Genomic DNA, 21123 nt, shown 5'->3' with positions numbered 1-21123 from the left:
TTCAAACTTGCACAAGAGTTGAGAGACTAGTACGATGACCCACACCCGAGCCACAACAATCAGCACCTCAAAGCCACTCTTGGTTCATCTATTCTCCAGACTTTGCTCCCCAACCCTTTCCCCACGGGATTCTTGTGAAGCAGTCTAGATATAGTATTTGATTTGCAAATATTTGATTTGCAAGTATTTCAGTATTTATCGCTAAAAGGAAAGACTTTATAAGCCCGATACCATTAGCACACCTAAAATATTAAAAATAATTCCTCAATATCATAAATATCCAGTGTTTAAATGTTCCTGGTTGTTTGGTTTTTTTTTACAGTTGGTTTATTTAAATCGGAACCCAAAGTCTTCACGTTGTATTTAGCTGATATGTCCTCTAAGTCTCTTTTAATCTATGCTTTCCTCATCTCCCCATCTTTGTTTTTCTTGTAACATAATTATTGAAGAAACTGGGTTGTTAATCCTAAAGAGTTTTCCACATCTGGATTTGATTGCATTCCCATGGCATCAATTAACATGTTTCTCTGTTTCCTTTACCACCTGTAAACTTCTTTTTGGTTCCAGAGGTTTGGTCTGACTTAGGTTTGATTCAGGGTGGTGGGGCGAGAACACTTCATAAGGAATAGTAAGTCCACCAGCAGATAGTGATGCATTGTTGTCATTCTTTTTGTTTACAGTCCTTGATGATAATTGCCTACTTCCATTATTTCCATCAGAGTTTACAAAATGGTAATATTCTATCTCTTTTTTTTTCATTTATTAGCTAGACTATTTCTATAATACCTGTTTTTATAATTTTCCTGACTTCAACTATTTAATTACTGTGAGTTACAGCTCATGAAAGACAGGCTAAATGCTTGATTTTTCCCTTTATCAGTTTTCAGAATGAGTTGGTTCACTAGCATCTTCTAAAGGTGACCAATGAAATTATTTTAAAAGTGTCGCGGATTTTAACTATTGATGTGTTTGATCAATTGCAGTTCTTATTGATGCTCAAATTTAGGAAATTCCTCAGGTTGACACGTCCTTTGACATGTCTTTGATATGTCATTTTTGACATGTCTTATCAAGCTTCCTCACTTTTTGGTATGATAAGATGTTCAGACTTATTTTATACATTTCCAGACCCAGATCTCAAATCAGCCATTTCTCTAAGAAGCTCTAGAGACCACAATCTGGGCAGTAGTAGTATTTATTTCTATGAGATTGTTCACTGTTTCTAAGCCCTTTTAGTGAACAAATGCCATTTTTTTTTTAAGAGAAAAATTCGTTATGCAGTCACACTGATATATTCAGTTCAAATTTAGGAATACAAAGTTTTACTTTTTGATTTTATAGTTGTATTTCTTTTCTTTTTGCTAAAAAATCTAGGTCCCTCCTTTTAGAGTACTTTAATTCTTCCAGAATTTTTACTGACAATTTGGTCATTAAAGATAATTTAAGATTTAAGGGGTTTTTTTTGTTTTTTTGGTTTTTTTTTGCTGCTTTTTTCTGTTTTTGTTTTGTTTTGTTTCCCTGAGGTTATAGCCCAGTAGGGGTCAAATCACAAATCCCACAGTCAAATTACTATGTTTTAATATCACTGATACACAAAATATTAAACAACCAGTTGGAGCCAATCAGCCCCTACTATGCCATGATCTAATTCTTTAGTTGTTGGACTTTTTTTTAGAGGTGGAGGAAGGGTATTATTTCAGGGCAGCAGCAGTTCACCAACCAATATAGAACTGTTCCAATATTTTAAAAACTGAAAATGCTGTACTCTGCATACTGGTTTATTACAAGTCTTGAATTCTTTGAGTTCCCTTCCAGCTCCAACAAGAACCTATATAGTCTCTCAGTTGAGATACCCTTTCTGCTTCCTTACCCTACTAGGCTTTACTTATATATATGTCTGAAAATTTTACAATAATATAAATGATTCCAAAACTTCTGGTGAATAAAATAACCAATAAAATGGAATATGAGTTACGACTATTAGGAAATAAAATTAACAGTATTTGGAACCAATATGATTAGATACCCAAAACAAAACAAAAAATTCTTAGATAAAATAGCAAATTATGAGCACAAATTTGTAAGCCAGGCAGACCTGAAAATATATTATTGTGGAGCCAGCTACAGTGTTAGTTGGCCTGGATCAATTATTAATTATAATTGAAGTTAAATATAATTAATTATTCTATTTTTGGCTGTTTTTATTTAATGTCACTAAAGTTACTTAAGAATGACTATAGTGGGTGTCAGTGATACTGCCTTCGCTAAAATCTTACTTTCCTAAGAACTAGTATCCCCCTCCCCTGCTCCCATCCACACAGCTCTAGGCAGAACTTTTCTGTGCTTACGTGACCCCATTCCCTTGGTTACACTTGATGGGTCCAGGGATAGGTACCTGGCAACAGCCAGTACAATCAGAGGCTTTCCTCTGGATTTTTCAAACTGGAATTAAGAGAGTCAGTACCTACTTGTTAAAGGACACTGACCCAAAATGCTGTTGGTGTCCATGTTTCCACTTTGTGGGAAAATCCTGTGTGCAGTGTGAGCAGATGAAGCTGACAGACAGAGAGGAGCCTAGCCAACTGTCAAAAGGAATTTCGATGGTAATGGAGTTCCTGGGATTTTTCTGAGGCCCAACTACAGCCCTGCCCATCTCTGAGGTTGGTTTTTAACTCTTCCTTGGAATTCATAAGCCCATCTATCTTTTTTTTTCCCATCTACCTTGATTTTAGGGACTCCATGACCAGCTTGTCACCTCAAAGAACCTATGGGTCAGACTATTCTGATTTTCACACTGACCCTATTGCCTTTCAAGTTAGCCACATGCTAGTGTTAAATGCTGCAGCTTAGACCATGTCACTCTGGGATCCTTCCATCCCCTTGAAACTCTGTAAACCAGATTAAACTTTAGCCTCTTTCACCATCTTTCCTGGTCTGCAGAGAACATTCTCCAAAGCATTTTCAAATATACCGACCCCCTCCTTATAGATTTGTTTCTTAAGGCCTTTGTGAAGGATGTCTTCTAAACCATTTTGTAAGATACAGTTGAGGTGGGTGGTTGGGTCAGAAATGATAAATCTCGTCCAGCATTACTGTCTCCTGAAATATTTTTATTTGTTCTTTTATATTTCACCAAAGAGGTTTGCGTCTCGACTTCATTTTGCATAAGCCACCATTGTGTCCAGATTTCAATCAACCTTTAGCAGAATAAATAGAATTATCACCAGCTTCTCAAGCTGATACAATTGATCTAGAATCTCTTGTAAGCCCTATTCGTACAATCAGCCCAGTCAAAATTGTCCTTTTCTTCTTCATTCAACATTCTTAAAATCTATTCCAACACACATTTCCCAAACTAATTATTTACTATGAAGCTCGAACCATCTTTTTCTGAATTTCATTTTTTAATTGTCATCTTGAAGCATAGTAGAATTTTACTCTTATTAAAGATCTGGAGAAAGTGCAAGGTAAGAACTGGGCGTAAGAGAACTAGCCTCCTTTTATAAGGTAACTCCCTCAAACAAGGGTGTTTCGGTATCTTCAAACAAAGAGAAACAGCCTCCATAAGCTACAAAGATACTGCTGCAGCTGACGAGGAAGGCTCAACGGAGTTTGGGGATGTGAATTCTCTAGGTTCAACAAATTCTCTTCTATATAGCATTTTCACTTTAAAGATGTAACTCTTTTTGGATCAGTACCTTAACATGTTCATATAAGACCCCAGGTAAGGAGGTGAATTCAACTGATTTGCATGTCAGCAATCAGCAAGTACAAATACTGGTTTATAGCTATCTAAATTCTAGGGGTCTAAGAGGTGTTTTGTTTTGTTTTGTTTTGTTTTTAATAAATTCAAAGTTTGGGTTTCAGTTCATGTTTAAAATGATTAAAATGAGAACCTAGAAATTTCCACATGTCAGTATCTTCATTTGAAGCAGCTAAACTCAGCACACAGCTCTTGAATTCCTTGTACCATTCCTACTGTTCTATGGCAACAATAATTAGGTCCTCCACAGTCTTATCTTCAATGGCCATCTTAACCCTAATGTTCGTGGGCATTAATTTTTCAGCTGTTTCACTCTAACAGTCTGTGGGTTCCCAGCATCCCATCTCTGAATATTAATCGGGCCTTTATTATCTTTAAACATAATGGGTGTGGATAACTAGAGTCTCCTCATTTCCCTCAGAGTCTGTTGTTTGTAACCAATGCCCCATTACCAGCTTCTGTAAAAGTCAAGGTTAGTAGTTGCAAGCATTAGAGACCAACACTAGGTAGCTTACACAGAATGGAATTTGTTGGAAAAACACCAAGTATCTCACAAAATCTATGGGAAAGTTTAAAACCAAGCTCAGGAAACAGGAGCCAAAAGAGGCTGGCAACAGAAAACTCAGCCAAAGAAGGACCTCTATAGAAACAAGCTGGTTAGAATGCTGCCAGAACTTGGGCAAGAACTGTTATAGGAAGAGTCCAGGCAGAATGCTTCCAGTGATACTGCCCCCACCGGACAGTCTTTTCTCTTTGATGACTGACATCACCACTATCTCTGTAAATAGTTTGCTAGACCCTTTACCTTTGCATCACTCCTGAATTCAATGTCAGAATCCCCCTGAACAAACCTCAGTTACATGCTGACTGTCTTGATGTCTAGGAGAGGGAAGATCTGCCCTTCTTTGGTTTCTATACTGGGAAAACTGCTGGGATGCTAGGCAACCAAGGCACAGGAGCACGTATGCGCACACACGTGTATACACATGTCCAGGCTGTCATACTTGTGTTTGCCTCTGGACTTGCTATTCTGTTTTATTGCTCTGTTTGTTTATTTTGTTGCCACTGTGATACTATTTTAAGTTCAGACATTTTATAATTTCTTGTAAAATTTGATAATTCAAATCTTCCCTCTCAAAAGTTAAAAAAAAATTTTCTCGGCTCCACTCAGCTTAATTTTTCTCAGTGAATTTCAGAACTCCTTCATCAGGCTTCCAAGAATATCCCACTAGGATCTTGATTGGAATTGTTGTACATTTATTAATATATTAGGGGAATAATTTAAAATGTTTGTTGAATCTTCTTATCCAAGAACATGGTATATCTATTTTTTAAGCCTTCTTTTATTCTCCTGAATAGTTCTATAGTTGTCTCAATATAGATTTGGCACACTTCTTAAGTTTATATTTATGTTATTAGGGTAGATGGTATTTGTTTCATTTTATTTTTCTTTAAGAGAGTCCCAAGGCCTTCCTTTTGACCCAAGCAAAATCTTAACATCTCATAACTTTACTATGCCAATAGCTCTATGATTCTAATTTCTCTGCTAAGCTATGTGAATCATTGAGCTAAATTATTCCTAGGTTTATTACAGCTTTCATTACCAAATTAAATCTTATACTTTGTAGTATACATTTGAGTTTGAGTTAAAAGTAGGAATGTTTTTCAGGTGATTAACTTCAGGAAAAAAATCAACAGAATTGGATAAATTGGAAGATGGTACTACACTAGTACTACAGTACCCCCTGGTGGACACAAAGAAACATGGTCTTTATACCAAGAAAGACCCAGTCTTTTCCACCGGCAGAATCTGGAAGGGCCTTAGGGATAAACAAGGTCAACATCTCTGGCTTCCAGATAAGCAAACTGAGGAACAAAAAGAAGAAATGATTGGCCCAAGTTCACAGAGGCAACCAAGGTTAAAATCCAAGATTCCTAATTTTTATTCGCCCCCCCACCCCTTTTTCTTTCTTCCTTTCCAACATGTACTGTGCGTCTATTATGAAGCAGGGTGCTAAGCATACATGTATAAAAAATACTTAATCTTTACCTTCAAGTCTAGTTTTTTTTTCAGACTCACTTCTTTTATCCATTTTCAGGGAATTAATTTGTTAGAGAATGACCAAACAACCATACCGGAGTCGGTTCTCGATCATCTACTAGTTGATTTGTGATCATATTAATTGCTTATTGAAATTCGATTGGAAAATACATTTGCAGATATGGAAACTGCCCTTGACCAGGTCCAGCTCATTTTATGAAGAGAGAAGATTTTACAAATTCATAACTGTGAATTCTACAGCAAAAAAATAACAATAGGATATTGAAGGTATTTATGTGTGCCCACCATCTATTCCCAAACATTATCATTTGTGTGTACTTCATTGAGCAAATCTTTATTGAGGACCTACAGGCATGTACTAAGCACTGGGTTTAGTATGGTAGAGAGAATAGATATGGTCCATGGTATCTGCTCTGATAAAGCTTGCAGTCAGTATCCTATAAGTGTGTGTGTAATTCTCTATATCCCAGGCAGATTGTTTTTCCCATTTCACTTTGGCAAGTCAGATTTTTAGGTTATGAAAATAAGGGAGTATACAAATGTTTTCTAAAATTACTCTGCTCCATCATAAGGGAATTAAATAATAAAGATTTGGGATCAGACAGGAATGGAATGGAATCCCATCCTCACCATTTACAATCTATTAAACAAACTGATTCACTTCTCTGAACCCCAATTGCTTCCATAAAATGAAAATAATATTTATCCCTTTTGAGGGATGATGTTTTATCATTATTCTTATTAATACCTAAATGGAGACATTACTTCTTGAGTCAAAAATATGGATTATATATTTCTTTTCCTAAAGTGCAGAAAGAGAAGCATTAATATTGTTCACTTAGTTTCACTAAGAATGTCATTTTCTAAAATTAATACAGAAAAATATTTATGGCCATCGATAATTTAAAAAAATAATGTGAAATCCTCTAACAATGGATGCTACTACAACGTTACTTTAAGGGTATTTTCTTCCATGGGTAAGCATGGCATTGTTCTACAGAAACAAAGTCCTGTTATTTCAGTTATGATGAAAAAAATCTAGTATGAACATTATCTATGTAAGGAATTGTTAAAAAAAAAAAAAGACGTCACACCCAAAATGGAGTCACCAATTCTAAGGCCCACATCAGCAAACTGAGACTTAATCCCTAACTTAATTGCAATTTCAGCCTCTCCCAGGAAGGTAATCCTAATCAATCTGGAGTTTTCTGATCAGCAGTAGTGAGGTAATTCGCATTGATAGACCTCTTTCATCCCCTTAAGAAAGGTGAATTGGCCTGAAACAATTTGCTCTTTCCTTGTCCTTCCCCCTTCTCTACCTATAATAACCTTCTATTTGGTACAATTCCTTAGGGCATCTCTCTCTTTGCTTCTTGGGAATGAATCATTGAACAAAGCCAATTTGACCTTTAAATTTACTCAGTTGAATTTTGTTTTTTAAACAGGATCTTCTAGTAAATTGTATCTGAATTTATCCCTCCACCTATTTCATGGTTTGACAAAGGCAAGAGTCATGTTTTACTCAGCTCTCCCTGTTCTCCCTATCCATGGTCCTTTGCATAGAGTTAGTGCATACCAAATGCATGCTAAGGGAAAAGACCAGCTTATGTGCTATTTGATAGGTAAGCTGAGAAAGAAAATCTAGACTATGTTAGAGGTAAAATTATTTTGTTTTATCTTGAAGTAGGAATTATCGAACAAGAACTATTCATATAACATTCCTGCTAGGAAAAAAAAAAATGTAGTTGAATTTTCCGTCTTAAATCAAAGCAAAGCTTCAAATATATTTAGACGCAGAGAGAAGGGACAAGGCAGATCAAGGGAGGACTGGTATGTTTGCATACATTGTGCGTGCAGCAGCCCAACTTCCCTTCCCTGTTGTAGTATTTCCTACCATTTAGTCCTTACAACATTAGTTCTAATAACAGCCCAGAGTTTCAAGGCCAAATAAGTTTGTGAAACTCTGCCCAGCATTTTCCTCTCTTGCAAGGTCACAGTGCATATTGGTAAATTAAAGGCTATCAGAAGTCTTGCCTGTACTACGGAAAACTATTTAAAATTGTTTTACCTAGTATACCCCCAAATTATTTAACCAGTGTTTCACCTGTAAACATCCTGCCGAACTAGTAGGTTCTGTGGAACACAATGACTTCAGGAAACTGCCCCGCTGTGTTCAAAGGACCCCTTGTTAAATTACAAACAGACAAACAGACAAACAAAAAACTGTTATTTTGTCTGCAAATCCCACAGGACTAAGAATGAGAGCGTTTCCAGCAATGTTTTAACTATGGAAAAATGACACCACTTTGGAGGTCCCAGAACGTTAACACAATTGAATATTTCTTATGTAAGAAGAGGTCAATCTGAATCCAGGAAATGGCTCCACAGCAATGTCACAAAAACCGATACAAATCCTGTTTTGTATCTGGGAAGGATGGAGGGAGTCACAGAACTATCACCACCACATCTCACTGGTGTTTCTGACAGTTTTCTACAAATCAATATACAATATCCACTTTCCCTCAACTCCATCTTGGGACTTCCTATTTATTTTTGTGTTTCTAATTCTTCTCTCTAGATGGCAGCACAGATGAAAAAAATTCCAGAAAACCCTGGAGCTGGCTGGTTTCAACAGCAGCAAACATCTATCACAGCCTGCCCCACTCACCCTTCCTTTTTTAAAAATGAACAGAACCTAAGGTATGATGGTTGACAAATTTTTCAAAAAGATATAATCAGTTATTAGGGATGGAAAGAATTAATGACAAACTGACATCAGTGATGAATGAGGAAACTGACCATTTAGCAATGTCTCTCCCATGCTAGATGTGTTTTTTGTATCTTACTGTCATCAATATTCCTATGTCATATAAGCATGGTCATTTGCATCATTACACTGGGCATCTGATACAGCCAAATACCAAAACACCTGATTTTCTGTAAGAACTGGATTCATTTAAGATATATAATGATGCCAGTTGACCCTTTTGTCAACCAATGCTTTGAACCTACTGTAAAGTGATCACCATGTCACTAGATGCTGCACTGAAACTTAGGAAGTTCACATGAAGGTTCTACTTCATTAAAAACATGTAACTTATGCTTTTAAGGTAACTTCATTAAAAGCATGAATTAATAATGCAAGAGAAAAGGAGTGGAACACACTTAGATCTCTATAGTGTACATCAAAGCCCCACTAAGGGTTTTTAAAAAAACCTTTACTTTTCATGTTATCATTGAATCTCTTCATTAAACAATAAAATGGGGTCTACCGGCAAGATGTTCACAACAAAATCTGCCGACAGGGAGAACATAAGGAAGCCGGCCCCTTCAAGGTATGTCATTTCAAGGACTCCAGAATCCTACAAAGAACGCTAATTGTTCGTGTGTGATGAACTAGGCAGAAGCTAAGATGTGCCTTTTGCCTTTTAAACAAACAAAAAACTCACATGAGGAGTGTAAATAAATGTAGTGCATAAATAAACCAACCTCAAGCCAAGAAGATTGTGGTTTATATTTAAGAAAAAAATCAATTTGTAATGTTTCAGAATCTTTTTAAAATTCTCTTTTTTAATTTTATTTTTTTTAGTGAAAGCAAACATTCCAGAAAAATTACTCTAAACACCACATCTTTCCTTGAAGGAGTACCTTTTGATACTCCTTGGGTTAAAATCAGTTAATGCCATGATGAGTCTGGCTGTCTCTGCCTTTCCCAAAACAACTCTTGGCGCTCTAAGGTTACTGACTTCTTATCCCTGGGCTCTAAGTTTAGAGACAAAACCAAGCCCTAAAATGAACAGGCAGAGGCCATTGAGATAGTGCAGAATAAGAGGGAGTGAAGGAAGTTGGGATGTTGAGTATGGCCAGCCACTCACCCGTGTGAGTCTCAAGGGCCATACCATCTAACACCATCCAGAGCTGCAGGCCAGCAGCCCTCAGCTCTGAGCCTTGCCCTAGAGTCATTCACTCATTCCTTCTTGAGACCCTGGAGTCTTGGAGGTGTGACACACCCAGGACAATGCTACATCCTGAGAGATCTGACCCATTAATTCTCCTGCATCTCTGCAGCTGCCAAACCCACCACCCTTCAGACCCTCAATATCTTCTCATCTTCATCTTTGACTCAGTCTCCCATTCCTTCCTGTCCTCCTCAACTTTTCCTCCGTGACTTCAAGAATCCCATTCTGTCATCAACAAAGTTCCTGAGACCCTTGGCCTCTTCACTAAACATTCTTTAGCTTTCCCATCCTGAGAAACCTGGCTTTCCTCATAAACAGCGCTTCCTCTGCAGCTCTCACAAAAGAAGAGGCTGCTGAGCCAGGTTCTTTCTTTCACACACTGCCATGTCCATGGGTCTCAGTTCTCTGCCGTCTGAGACCCAGGCTACATAGCCACTACGTCACATCTCTACTCCGGCTGTCTGTCATCTACTGACTGCCTGTCCATGCCTTTTATTTGTTGAAGACATTGGCAGTGTACCCACAGTATTTACTTTCATGCCAAATTCTGACAACAACCTGGCACATTCGATATGTCCATGAAGTGCGCCTTGATCTCTTAGTTTCTTGATTCCATCTCTGATTACCTTCTCCATTTTTTTCAATCACTCAATCCCTTGGCCACCCCCAGACTTCGTCATCAAGAAACCACAGCATCTCTCAACCCATGACTTTCTATTCCTCTAGATCTTCTCATTTGGTTATTTTCACTCTGTTGATTTTCCAAGACCTCTATTCTTTCTGTTTTCTTCTTTCTCCTAATCTATCATTCATTTGCTGTCTCTTTTTCCTTCTCTACCCAGGAGGAATTCATGCTTTATAACATTAGCCTCCAACCTGTGTCCTCAACTCCATTTCTTCATCATTCTTCTGCTTCATCTGCCTGACAAAACTTGGAACATGTACCTTGAATCCAATTGTCTGCCTTGGCCATTTCTGTACCTGGACTATTGGGACATTGCTAGAAAAAACCACACAGCCATGCAGATTAAACTGCCCTAAAGTCATGCTTAGCAGCCTCAAGCAGGATTTGCAATCCTGCCACATTTCCCTGACCCTTGCTCTTTTTTTCAAATCTCCAGAACAGCTATTTCAGGATTTCTCCTCTCTTTCCAAACCTTAATGTTTGCTCTCTCTACCATCCTCATTCTCTGCAGGTGGTTTTATTTCCCATTCTATCATTCTGTGTAGGTGATTTTATTCCCCACTTAGCAAGGGTGGGGGGAAATAGAAGTTATGGGATGTGAGGAGTCTCAGTTTTCCATGCCAACGTGTAAACTTACTTGGATCTTTACCCACCTTGCCTCTTAACTGAACCTTGCCTCTTATTATAAAAGATATCCCTTCCCCCACCTAAGGCCCATCTCTTGGCCCATGCTCTGGACCCCTGACTTTTCATTGACTTTTCATTGACCTCATTCTCAGTAATTCTTTCTCACTCTTATTTATCTATTCAACCTCTTCCCCTTTACTGGCTCCTTCCTTTTCAGGTTAAAAAGCCACATTCCCCTCAATTTACAGTCCTTTCTCCTCCTTGCCAGCTAAACTTCTTGGAAAAGTTATCACTACTCACTGTTTCAACTTCTTCACTTCCCACTCACTCTCCAAAATTGCTTTCTCCAAGGTAACCAGTGATCTCCGTGTAGCTAAATTCAAGAGACACTTTTCAGTTCTCTATTTGAATTTATACCGCATTTGACATGTTCTTCTTAATACTTTCTCTTTCTTGGGCATTTATGATACTGTCTACATGCTCCCAGATATTCTCCCTAGCCTGGACCTTTCTCTTGAGCTATGGACCAAGATAACTCTACCTTTTAGTCAGTTCTACCTATAGATTCCATAGATACCTTAAACTTGAACTGAACTCATTTTTTTTCTTCAGACCTTACTTCTTTCTGGAAATCTAATGAGTGGAAAACGTTACTATCGATTCACTGATGCAGCCAGAAATTTGTGTATCATCTCTGACTGCTTCCTTTCACCACCTCTCATATCCAATGGCATCACCACGAACTCTTGATTCTGTTTTGCCTGTCCTTTTTCCTATTTCCTTCCTCTCTGACACCATCATGCCTTAACCTAAATTCCTGGTCTTCCTGTGTCCATTCTTTCTCTCAAACCATTTCCCACACAGTAGCCATGTGATTGTAATAAGCAAGAAACCTCACAGGCACAAGACTCTGCAAACACTCAGGTATGAAAAATGGAACATTTTTTTCCTCGAGTAAATTAATGTCTGTATCTGAACTTCCATCCTCCTTCCTGACAGCTCACTCTAGACTTTCTCAAGTGAATTTCGTGACTTGTCTGAAACTGAGACTACATACGTATATCAGTCCAGAATTCAATTTCAGGCCTTCCCTTTCCTCTTCTTGCCTCTTACTCTTGGGTCTCCTTGGGCTGGCTGCCAAGGGAAGTGGTGAAGAGGATAGATGTCCATGTGTAATTGGCTGTATGTTGTGATGGGACGGGAGCTCCCCATCTAGTCTCATCTGGGGTGGTCCTAATGCTGGCACAAGCTGCTAATGCCATATTTGCCTATTCTCTCAGCATAGGCAGGGCCCAGTATATTCTCTAGATTTTTGGACCTTGCTGGCTCTGACAGGTGGTGACAAGTTGGCTGGATGCACACATGGGTGGGTTCCATGTAGCTCCATCTCTCAGAGAGGCTGCCAGGTCCTCCACAACCCCAGCGAGCAATTCAGGAACATCTCCTCCTTTTGTCTAGCACATCTTCTTCCAAGTTGGGTTATTTCTTCTCCCCACCCCGCACAGAGGTGGAAAAAAACAATTCATATTTACACATTTGTGTAACTTGTTTAATCTCATCAATTTAATCTCTGAGTTAAAGTGCGGAGCCCTTTGTATTTGAATTTTATAATGTGGAGTCTGGGTCTCTCTCAGAAGCAGACTATCTCCACAAGAATTAATGATACTTTCCACTCTACTGACAATAGTCTGGTAGAGTGTGTGTGTTTTCACGCGCGTGCGCATACGTGTGTGTTGGTGGGGTGGCAGGATGCAGAATGGCAGCCCAGAGCCCAAAGAGAGAGATGAATGGAGAGAGGACATTCCATTAATATGTCACATATCATCCTGTCATATGTTCTGTCAAAATCGTAAATCTAATCAGATTATTCGTTGTTTAAAGGCTGCTTGTAGCGTCCCATTACCTTTAGGTAAAGTCTAAACTTTGAAACTTAGGAGTTAAGATGTCTCCAGTTTAGCTCTCCTACATGATTTCCTGTAATTTCCCCTCTTCTTTCAGTTCCATGGGCTCACCATGCTCTCTCTTGCCTCTGTCTGGACTTTCTCACATTCCTAGAAGATTTTCTCCAACTATGCCTTATACCTGACTAATTCCTGCACATTCCTGTGGTCTCAGGTAAATGCCACCTCCCCAGGAAAGTCCTCTCTGACTTCCCTCCCACTCCCGACTTTGTTGTGTCCTTTCTGTGCACTCCCATAAAACTTCTCGTGTCATACCACTTACTACATTTTAATTTGCTTTATTGGTCTGCTCTCCCACCAGATTATAAATGCTTTTAAGGCAAGATTATGTCTGTTTTGATTGCCGTTCACCCTCCAGCACCTTGCATGTGCCTGACACATGCTAAGTGCTTGATAAATATTTGTTAAATAAAAAATAAATGATTGAATGAAGAATAAATTGAACATGCAAGCCAGATGTTAGCTGGCTTTATGTGTACTGTCTTTTGTCTTAAAGCAGAACTTGGTACTTTATTTTGTTTCTCCAAAAGCAAATCAGCTCCACAAAGCAGAGGTGAGCGATGTAGATTCGACTGAAGATTTTGTGCAAAGACAGAGGAGGGGGTTTAAATGGCAGGCATTTCTAGTCTCCGCTTAATATCCCTCTTTGGCTTCCAAAGTTGGATCTTCTTCCCTTTTTTACTCTCTCTTCCTCTTTGCTCTCCCACCCCTAGCACCATCTACTTCCCTTCCCTAGGGAAGTATTTCTCTGAAAGTGCTATCTAGAATGAATTGGAGAGAGATAACTATCGGTGAATACCATTTGGGAGACAATTGATTGAGGGCAGGCAGAGATAAAGGCCTGAGTTAAGAAAATGACAAAATAGAGAGGAGAGGGTGGGTTTAGGAGGTGTTTGGGAGGGAAGATCAACAGGATGTGGTTACTGATTGGATTGAGGTAGAAGAGAAAGGAAAGAAAAATACAGGGTGCATCACAGGCATTGGTAAATGTGAGAGAGGAAGGAAGGAAGGAAGGAAGGAAGGAAGGAAAAGAAGGAAGGAAAAAGAAGGAAAAGGAAGGAGAAGAAGGAAAAGGAAAAAGAAAAAAAAAACTTTTTTGGAAAAAAAAGGAAAGAAGAAGGAAGGAAAAGGAAGGAAGGAAGGAGAAGGAGGAGGAGGGAGGGAGAGAGGGAGGGAAGGAAGGAAGGAAGATTTTGAGTGAAAGAGAGAGATTGAGAGATTAGAATTATTACCAAGGGAAATAGGAGAGGGTATTAAGCCAAGAAAGACAAGTATGAGAATTATCATCTCTTGAGAGTCTGAGGTTAGAGACCAGACTTGGCATTAGTAGACATAATTGTGTGATTTTCTTTAATAATTTGGGTTATGAATGGTAAAAGCTGAGAAAGTGGGCAGCGCATTTAATCCAAGACTTGGGATTTGCTGGGAAGATGGGGCAGAAGGACCAAGGGGCGAGGGGATTGATGATGCTATGAAAACAGGTTCAAAGTGATAATGACATCTAGGCTCAACACTGAGAGAAGAGAGCCAAGATGGTGCTAATAGATTGCAGGGGAGAGGGAGTAGAAGATGGGTCAGGAAATTGGATGTTTTGATGTAATGAAGACCAAGTAAAAAAACTAGCATACTAAGAAACAGAAGATGTAGAACAGAAAAGGGGCCATGCATGATACAATGTTTGCAAGCAATAGGAATCCCCGGACTTCAGGACCCAAGAGGAAAACAAACCCTTGAAAGAAGAGAGTTCCCTTCTTCCTCTGCAATGAAAGGGAAGGAGAAGAGGAAATGTCTTGTTCAAATATTTCTTAGTAGAGAAGAAGCAAACTGTGGGAGCTCACATTGCAGAATTTTTGTTCCTTCTATTACGCAAGATGAGAAAGTGATATGCAGGAGGTGGGATTGGGAGTTGAGAGAAGTAAGAAAGATTTGGAAAAGGAGTGGTGGGCAATGTGGTAGGAAGGCATCTACCTTGATTGAAAAATCAGAATTGCCTATTAGGAGTGAAGCCTCAGGTGGAACCAGTCAGCTGACATTGGCTTGGATCAGATTTCGAATTTTCTCCAGCAATAAATTCTGCTTTGGAGCAGAAACAAAGTACTATATGGTGAATTTTATTCGGGGCTTGGGCTTAGAAAGATATGAATGGATGAAAGACCAAGGAAATGAGGGCGCCTATTAGGATTATTGCTGAAATTGTCAACACAGTAACAGGCTGAGAGGATGGCAGGCAGGGGCTGAGGGGTCCTTAGCACTATGGAGACAGTGGTAGGTGAAGGAGCAGGGTCAAAATGAGGAGTACAGTCACCAGAATCTTCTAGATATTTTCTCTGTAAAGTGAAAAGGTGAATTACCCCTTTAAATCATTAACTAAACTGGCATTTAAATCTGGGCAGACTCCCAGGTTGGGCTGTTTGACTTTGCTAAGCATTGATAAGCTTCTGTGAAGCCTCCAGGGTAAGTGAGGCATGATCCACGGTCCCTGCCTAGACAAGCTTGGTCTGGCCTACCTTCTGCTAAAGCAGGCCTGAGGTATGCTCCAGGAACATGCATCTTAGACTACTTATCACAGTCCAGAATGTGGGGCTCCTGCTGATACCACCTTTCAGCTTTTGGAAAGCCCTGCTCTGACCCCTCCTGGCTGTGCCCCTCGCCATGGGGTGAGGAGACTCTGGATAGCACACTCTGGATACCTTGGACCACCTCAGAATCTCTTGCCCAAATGCCTCAGGCCCAATTCCAAGGCCTGCCTACACTTCTTTCCCCATTCCCATCCACACAAGGCCAGGCAGGTGCCACGAGTGTATGCACTCATCAGCCTGAAAGTGGCCAAGGGGAGCCTCGGAGAGGTGCGCAGAGCTTGGATATGTGGACTGGGGCATCCATTCTCATGCCCGAGAGGCCCTTCTCAGTCAGAGCCAGGGATGAGAAGAGAAGCGGGCAGCTTCTGCCTGGGGTCCAGCAACTGCCATGCCTCCACGTCCTGGTGCAGAACTCCAAAGAGTCCAAGAATTACACATTCATACTTGGCCTTCAGGTCGTTAGGAAGATAGTTATCAAGTTGGGAAAAAAAGATATATTTTATTTATAACTTTTGCATAGTTGGATATATGGAATACAGACCTCCATTGGTGCTCTTGCCGTTGGTCCCACAAATGTTAGGGGCAGTCCTAACTCCTACAATGTATTATTTACCTGTTGTGAAAAAAGCTCTTCAAAATTGTTATTCTAAGTTTATTTGACATATAGTTAGGTCCGAATTGTATCCCAAGATGGTAAAAATTAAAAACCCATTAAAAATCTTGTTTGGATTCTAAAATGTTTGGTAACCTTCTCCAATTTTTAATATTGTTTATGTCATTTTATAGAGTATGTTTTCCTGTTTTACTAATGCCCATATTTAAGCAGCATTTTCTAAAAGAATCTCTAAACATTTTGATCCTCCTGTGACATTCAAGGTACAGAGCTGGGCTCATCAGATAAACAAACAGTAGAACATATCTTCAATACCTCTTCTTTGATCTTGAGGATGCTATCATACCTTTTTCATATGTTCCAGATGTTTTCTGATACATTGAGTCTAATGCTAAATTTGAGACCTGGCCTGCAAATCCATGCATTATATCTTCATTCCTTTATTATTAGATATTAATTAAAGGAGTAGAATCAGGTAAAGCTGAAAATGTTTAGTCATTAAACTACAGAGAAGAGAAGGAAGATAGCCTCAGGATTGCCTGACAGGTCCACTGTTATCATTCTATTTGCATTTTGACATGCCCTATACTACATCTTGAATCTCAGAATGGGAGAGTCTGTGCTAGGACTCTGATGGTAGTTTACAATCTGCCAATCAATCTCAAAGCTTTATTTGGTGGAGATCAAGTTGAAAGGTGGAAGGCTTAGTTTCTAAAGAGGTCAAAAGAGAGTATTGATCTAGGCTAAGAAGACCCAAGTTCTTGACTCAGCACTATGATTAGGTTGTTGCTTAGTGACACAATGCAAGTCATTTCGCTTTACTGTTCGGGTACTAATACTGATGTAAAATGGGGTTGGGGTAAGGGGGAGGAGAATTCATTTAGCTTACTGTTTTCCAAACTTACTAAACTAGGAAACCCTTTTCTTTTGCAACAATGGGCAAAATTAATAATCTAAGGAACACTCTTTGGGAAATGTTAGACTAAATCAGTAGTTCTCAACAGGAAGGGAGAACGGGTTTTGCCCCCCCCCCCCACCACATACACCCTTAGGGGACATTTGGCATTGTCTAGAGACATTTTAGGTGTCACAGCAGGAGGTGGCCAAGGATTCTGCTAAGGATCCTACAATACATAGGACAGCTCTCCACAAGAAAAGAATTATCCAACCCAAAATATCAATAATACTAAGGAGTTGAAAAACCCTAGACTAGATGAACTGTCTCTAAATCCTCTTTCAACTCTAAAACCCAAATGAGATGGGATTTGTTTTTTTAAAACACACAAAATTTTATTATTCTTTTACTCAAAGTCAGCTACAGGTCTGGGTGGCTCTCCAGAACAGTTTTCTTACATGTGTTTGCCCCACACAAACACATGAGCTGCTTTGATCTTATAGCACCTTCTTGTCAATATGTGCTTCTATGAGTCTACGATTGCCCTGGCAGAGAAAGAGAAAGCATAGAGAATCATGCACTGGATCTTCAATGCTTCTATTTGGATGTGAGGAATATCTCTTTTACTTTTTTTTTAATAAGCAGCTTTACCGAGATATAATTCATACACCATACAATTCACCTACTCAGTGGTTTTTAGTATATTCACAGTATATGCAATCATCACTACAGTCAATTTAGAACATTTCAGTCATACCCAAAAGAAACACTGTTCCCATTAGCAGTCACTCCCAATTTTCCAATGCCGCGCCCCCGCCCGCCCGCCCCCCTCAGCCTTAGGCAGCCACTAATTATTTCCTGTCTCTGTAGGATTTGCCTATTTGGGACATTGCTTGTAAATGGAATCCTATAATGTGTGGTCCTTTGTGACTGGCTTCTTTCATGTAGCATAATGTTTTCAAGGTTCGTGCATGTTTCAGCATTATCGGTACTTTTTATTGTCAAATAATATTCCATTGTATGGATGTGATACATTTTATTTATCCATTCATCAGTTGATGGAATTTAGGCCGTTTCTACTTTTTAGATTTATGAATAATGCTACCATAAACATTTGTATATAAGTTTTTGTGTGGATATGTTTTCATTTATCTTGGGTTATATACGTAAAATGGGAATTGCTGGATCATATTGTAACTCTGTGTCTAGCTTTTTGAAAAACTACCAGGCTGTTTTCCTAAATGGCTGCACCATTTTACATTCCCTCTAGCAATGAATGAAAGTTTCTCCACCTTCCTCACCAATACTTGTGTGAAGTGGTATCTCATTGTGATTTTGATTGCTATTTTTCTGAAGGCTATGATGTTGTGCATCTTTTCATGTGCTTATCTGCCATTTGTATATCTTTTTTAAAGAAAGGTCTATTCAAATCCTTTACCCATTTTTAAATTAGATTATATGTCTTTTCATTATTGAGCTATAAGAGTTCTTTATACGCTCTAGATCCCGGATCAGACATTTGATTTGCAAGTATTTTCTCCCATTCTACAGATTTCTTGCTGGTGTCCTTTGAAACACAAAAGTTTTTATCAAATTTGTTTATATTTTCTTTTGTTGCTTGTGCTTTTGGTGTCATATCCAAGCAACCACTGACTAATCTAAGGTCACAAAGATTTATGCCTCCATTTTCTTCTAAACTTTTATAGTTTTAGCTCTTACTTTGAGGTCTTTGTTCCATTTAGTGTTAATTTTTATATTTGGTGTAAGATAAATGTCCAACTTTATCTGTGCGTGTGACATCCAGTTGTCCCAATCCATTTGTTGAAAAGACTGTTTTCCCCACATTGAATTATCTTGGAACCCTTGTCTAAAACCAATTGACCACAAGTGTGAAGGTGTACGAGTTTTGAAAATACTTCTTTTCTAATATCTATAATTTTTTTTCTAACAAGGTAAGTAATAGGTCATATCTCAGGTTATTGTGACTTTTAAATCAAAAATTTTAGAAGAAAATCTACTTTTACAATTGTCTTGTCCCCCTAGAGCCATTTAGAAAAATACTACTTGCGGCTAAACACATTCTTTCCCTTTAGAGGTATTTCACTCATACAGAAAACAAATCTAAGTAAACTAGGAAACTGAAGACACAAAGGATATCCTTAATCTCTGGTTATGTGTTTTAATTTCCTCTTTTTGTCCTCATTTTTTTTTTCTTTTTATCCAAAAGAGTAATGTTAACTTTTTGTAAAATACATGGAGATTGGTCATCTCTCTAGTGTTTGGGCCCAGAATATATTTCTTGGCTAAAAAAATCTCTTAATCCACTTCCACATGCAGAAAGAACTAAAACATGGGATTCTAATTTCCCAAATGAGGCACAAGGGTTGTTTTCTCGAATAAAACAAAGGCTTAGGCTGAGAACATGTTTTGGGTTGAGGTGGTTTTTGTAAAACCAATTAGCTCCAATTCTAGGCTTATTTTACTGCTCGCTGTATTTTTTTCCCAATTTATACTGATTACTAATAGATTTAATTTTGTTCTATCGTTTATATCATTAAGATTTTCTCTAGATTTGAGTGCTGTGTAGTTCTTTAAACTTGTACAGGGACTAAACTTGGCAATGATTTAAGCTAATTAATTCATATGTCAGCTGTTATCAAGATTCAGTAATTAAAGTCTACTTTAGAGTAAGTTATTAACTCTCCAATAATAAAAAACACTTTATCAACTTACCGGTTTTAGCTCTTCTAGTTGACAGATGAGATAGGGAAGTTATTGACTATACATAATCACCTCTGTACTTTCACCACTGAACAACAGGGTCAAATGGAAGTCTAGGCTGTTCAAGGTCATAGTTTAAACCTAGAATAAATCAGTTCAGGTCGATAGGGGTTGGGAAGGGTGCCCTTGGATCTTGTTACCTTTGTGATACTGGCTCCTTAAATTTTGCAAAGTTCAATTTTGCTCTGTTCAAAATTCTCAAATATCTAAACTAAAAACAGCCTAGACCAAGGATTTCAGATTGAGATCTAAGATATTAAATTGCTTTACTGTTTATGTTTTTTTTTATAATAGTTTTTAAAAATAACCTTTTAGATTGTCTCCTTATGCACAGGCTAAAAGGAGGAACTCTGGTTACATGTAATGCCTGGGACACAACATTTGCAGGCCTAAACTGATCACAAGTTTCCATCTTGTGATAGCAAGGTTCCTTTTATTCTGCTTTGTTTCTAAGCTTGACATCTGGTTATGTTTATCCAGTTTGAGGACATGCCACAATGAGCCCTTTGCTTTCACCTAGTTGGCTTGTGATGAACTACTACCAAGGCCTGTGACTCTTCCGTGTGGTCAGTGTGTCTATAGTATGTTTCAACCTTCCCAAGGTGATTCTGATTTTCAGCCAAGTTTGAGACATGGTCCAGGACTCTCTCCAGGTACTTGGACGTCTCATGGGTTTTAGCCTTTGGGCATTCATTGCCTCTGAGAATCTGCTGTCTGCTTGCCAGAAGATTCTGAAAAGACCACCGGTGCCTATTTGCAATCTGCCCTTAATGACTACTTACAGCCTGACAAAGAGCCCTATGTTCTTTCTCTGTCCACTCTTATTCCCTTGGGCTGTTTTTGTGACTTACTTATTTTTTCAAGCTGCCTAGCACTGGCTCTGGTGAAAAAGATAAACTTTGGTCCTGAGAGACCCAGCATGGACTCTCAGCACAGCCTTCTCTATGGGTGCCATTTGCCTCGTCTGTAAAACGGAGATAATATTGTCCCCCCAAGGATGCTGTGAAGACCAGTAGAATGTGTCTGTATCACATCTAGAACACAGTGCACCATGCACTAGGCATTATTACTTGTTTGGTTGTACATGTCTACTTCTGTGAATGTGTTGGGTTAATGAAGCTTGCTCATCTGTTTTCCCTGATTGCAGCCTCCTGGATTGCTCTAGGCAGTGTTTCTCAAAGTCAGGGAAACAAATCAC

This window comes from Pteropus medius, unplaced genomic scaffold (genome assembly GCF_902729225.1).
Source record: "Pteropus medius unplaced genomic scaffold, Ma_sr-lr_union100, whole genome shotgun sequence".
NCBI classification, from domain to species: Eukaryota; Metazoa; Chordata; class Mammalia; order Chiroptera; family Pteropodidae; genus Pteropus; species Pteropus medius.
This window is presented reverse-complemented; position numbering follows the sequence as displayed.